Source organism: Elephantulus edwardii, unplaced genomic scaffold (assembly GCF_000299155.1).
Source record: "Elephantulus edwardii isolate Elephantulus edwardi_28Jun2011 unplaced genomic scaffold, EleEdw1.0 scaffold00006, whole genome shotgun sequence".
Taxonomy (NCBI): Eukaryota; Metazoa; Chordata; class Mammalia; order Macroscelidea; family Macroscelididae; genus Elephantulus; species Elephantulus edwardii.
The window spans coordinates 33,017,066-33,021,212 of NW_006399756.1; the positions used below are offsets into that span (position 1 = coordinate 33,017,066).

General features: G+C 40.4%; 1 protein-coding gene across 1 annotated transcript in view; it reads right to left on the reverse strand.

Annotated features, from left to right (window-relative positions):
- Nucleotides 1-3,248, reverse strand: part of R3HCC1L (R3H domain and coiled-coil containing 1-like) — a 38,975-nt gene extending 35,727 nt beyond the window's left edge. The window contains exon 1 of the mRNA XM_006880046.1: nucleotides 3,243-3,248. The gene's annotated coding sequence lies outside the window, so the exon portion shown is untranslated. The remainder of the gene's footprint in view (nucleotides 1-3,242) is intronic.
- Between the last annotated feature and the right edge of the window lie 899 nt (nucleotides 3,249-4,147).

Here is a 4,147-nt window from a genome sequence, read left to right on the forward strand (position 1 = left end):
TGAAGCACGGCTTTTGTCCTCATCACTCGCCTTGGAGAGCACAACACTCCTTCGAGCTTTTGGTACATAAAGTGCCATGTCAGGTCTTCTGGCTCGAGCTTTGCATCGCTTTGTTTCTTGCTGCATGGCACCTCCTCAATCTGCAAGAAAAAGAGAATGATTTAATTACTAGACACTAATTACAATGTATTGAACCAGAAGATTTTTTAAAAACTAGGTGGAAAGCTTACTAATCCATCCTAAAGAAGTTTTCAAGTTAAAAGTTACTGTTATACAGTAACCAGTGCCATCAGGCAAGCAACTAAAGAAAGCAGATTCCAAAATACCTTATTATCGCTGGAATTTTATCAAAACATCCTTTCTCCATATTTTCAAAACTCTACATTTACCTTCCAAATTCTCTCTACTTTTTAAAAACAAGTGTCCTTGTATCAGCCGAATAAAAACAGGTTCTTATGAGAATAATAGCCAGCCATCAAGTACTTATAAAAAATAAAACTGATTCTATAGTCTAGCAGCTTAGAATTTATATTCAGGAAGAATTAAAAAACATATCTGTTCAACATACATAAATAAAATTATTTTATGAGTTACATGAATATAAGATGGAAGTTAAAATCTATACTTAGGGGCTATAAAATGAGGATAGTCAAAGAACGTTTTTTGGAAGCTGTAGCTTTGAAGTATGTTTTAGAGTGAAAAAGGAATAGAGAAAGACAAGCGTTACTTAATTAGTATTATTTAGTAAGTGGAGCACTATAAATTTTCTTTGCTTATAGCAGCAACAAAGTCAGTCTAGGTAGGTTGAAGGAAACCAAGGTAGACCAAAAAAACTGCAACTGAACAAGTTGCACTTGTAACATCCTGACCCATCTCTACCACAGCTCGTCAATAAATATACCAAGAGGATTAAAGTTAGCACATGCAAATAAGCCTTTATCTACTATTTATCAAATACAAGGAAGTGTATTAGGCAATTTCATATTGAGTTATCATTTTAATCATCAAAATAATGTTGTAAAGTTATAAGTATTAGTTGTCAGAAGGTCAAGGACTGCAGCCTTCAATATGGATTGAAGCTCAACATCAAGAAAACAGATTCCCACCACTGGGCCAACTGGCAGCATCAGTATGGATGGTGAAGAGATTGAGATAGTTAACAGTTTTAGTTTACTTGTCTCCACAGTCAACACTCTTGGTAACAGCAGCCAGGAAATCAAGAGACAAATTGCATTGGAAAGTCAGCTATGAGGGACCTCTCAAGAGTACTGAAGAGCAACGACGTCAGGCTGGAGACTAAGGCATGCCTGACTGGGCTATCGTCTTCGCAATTATATGCTATGCATCAGAGAGTTGGACAGTGAATAGGGATGATAGAAAGAGAATTGATGCCTCTGAGCTGTGGTGCTGGAGAAGAGTGTTGAATATGGACTGCTAGGAGAACAAACAGGTTTGTCCTGGAGAAGGTGAAGCCAGAATGCTACTTGGAGTCAAGGATTCTGAAGCTTCGTCTGACATACTTTGGGCATGTTGCAAGGAGGACCTGGTCCTTAGAGAGGGACATCATGTTAGGCAGAGTGGAGGGGCGGCAAAGGAGAGGAAGACTTTCGAGATGACCAATTCTGTGACTGGAGTGGTGGGAATGAGTGCATTTGAGATGGCTAGGTTGGCACAGGATAGAATGGCGTTTAGAGCTCTTGTACATAGGGTCGCTATGAGTCGCAAGTGACTCGATGGCACATAACAACAACAAACATGGAAAAAGAATACTGGACGTGCTAAGGGAGGTTTCCACTACTCATATGTCAGTTTGTCATACAATGCTGGCTTATATATTAACGTGATTTCTGAAGCTATGATTTATTTTTCAAATCCCAGGAATATCAACAATTGGTGGACAGGTTTCAAAGTTTATACACTAAGTAAGACTTAAGTAGCAGGCTCAACCACTCACTTCAGAAACACTGGAAATCCTATGACGTGCAATAGAACAGTACCCGATATAGTGTCAGAAGGCCTTTAGGTTGGATGGAAAGCATTCAAATACAACCAAGGAAGAGCTGTCTCCTCCTTAAAAAGTCATCTATCTTAATAATGTGGATGGAGAAAAGCTCTCACCCAATGAAGCTTCACTCCACATTCATTTACTGATGTGGTATTACTCAAAATGAGGACAAACAGCTACAAACAGCATAAGAAATGTACAAAGCATAAATCTAGGAAAATAAGAAGTTGTGTACTGTCAGGTCAGAAAGGACTCATTGCTGACCCTCCAGTGGATTTTCATTGCTAGTAAATAAACCACATGGGTGGAGACTGTCCATCTTTCTCCAACATCAGACGTTGTTTCTGTTGTTACTGGTAAGTTCCACTGAGTTGAGCACAACTCACAGAGACCCTACGAACAAAAGACCTGAACCCTGTTCTATAACTATCGTCATTTCTCTAAGTTCACAGAGTTTCCACAGGCATGTTGTTTAGGAAGTGGATGCTACTCCTCCTTTCAAGTCTGTCTTAATCTGGGCGCTCCACCAAACACTGTACACCATGGGTAACCATTATGGCATTAGTAGCAGCATTATTTGTTCTAGAAATCTATTTAGAAAGTGGATATAGAAACTCAGGTAAGCTATTATTTGATTTGCTTATAAAAACTGCCTGTTTGCATCCTCCACTTTATTATCAAGTCTGCTCTTTTATGGAGCACTCAGAAGGCAGGATGTAATAATGTTCCACTAGGAGTTGCAGCAACTGAGGCAATTGTGCTATTTGTTGTGGTTGGTTCTGTGCTGTTGAGTTGTTTATGACTCAGCAATCCTATGGACAACAGCTCTGAACACTGCTCTATCTTGAGCCAATTTCACTGTTGCCAACAAACCCACCCCATTACCCCAATCACTAAGTCAACCCATCTCATCTACAGTCTTCCTCTCTTGCTCTATCTCTTTACCCTTCCAAGTATATGTCTTCTCCATGACCTGGTTCCTCCCAGCAATATGCCCAAGTATGTGAAACAGCACTTTGGAGTCCTTGCCTCCAAGGAGCCGCCTAGTTTGACCCTCTCCAGAACAGACCTTTTTGTTCTCTTAGAAGTCCATAGTATGTTCAATACTCTTCTCCAGCATCACTACTCAAAGGCATCAATTCTTATTCTGTCATCCTTAGTCATGTCCAGCTCTCTGATACAAAGTAAGTAATTACAAAGACCATGGCCTGGGTCAGGTGCACCTTAGTCTCTAGACCGATGTTGCTCTTCAGTACTCTGGAGAGGTCCTCAACAGCAGATTTTCCCAATGCAATTCGTCTTTTAATTCCTAGTTGCTGGTACCAAGAGTGTTGATTGTGGAGCCAAGCATGCTGACAGCAGAGAAACATGGCATGGTTCAAAATCAGGAAAGGTATATGCCAGGGATGCATCTGATTTTCATACCTTTTAAGTCTGTATGCAGAAAAGATCTTCCACCCCCCCCCCCCCCCCCCGCCTCTTTTCCCTTGCTGTGTACCATCGAATCAGATCTGACTGGCACAGGAGGAGACTGCTCCTCCTTCTCCAGCAGAGCACCTTGTGGATTTGAACCACGTGCCTTCGGGATTGCAGTGCACTTTCTTGCCACTAGGCCACCAGAGCTCCCTTGAACAGATCGTTTGGGAGGCTGGGCTTTATGAGGAGGAACGTGACATCAGGATTGGAAGACTCATCAACAACCTGCATTACTCAGATGGCATAACCTTGCTTACTGAAACTGAGGAGGACCAGAGGCATTTACTGCAGAAGGTCAATGACTGCTGCATTAAATAGTAACTGAAGCGCAACATCAAGAAAATAAAGATTCTCACCACTGGGCCAGTTGACAATAACATGACAGACGAAGAGATTGAGAATGTTAACAGCTTCATAGAATTTGTAATTTTTTAATTGAACAATCATGTCTACTATTCTGGGAATGACAAAGTGAAGAGGAATGGTGTCTAATTCACTGACAAAAAGTATATTTCAAGATTTTTTAACTCACGTGTCCATTAACAGGTGAATTTATAAACATGGTATATAGAAACAAGGCATACTATGGAACCATAATGAATAATGAAGAATTCATGAATTGTACAACATGGATGAATCTAGAAGACATTATGCTAAGTAAAACGA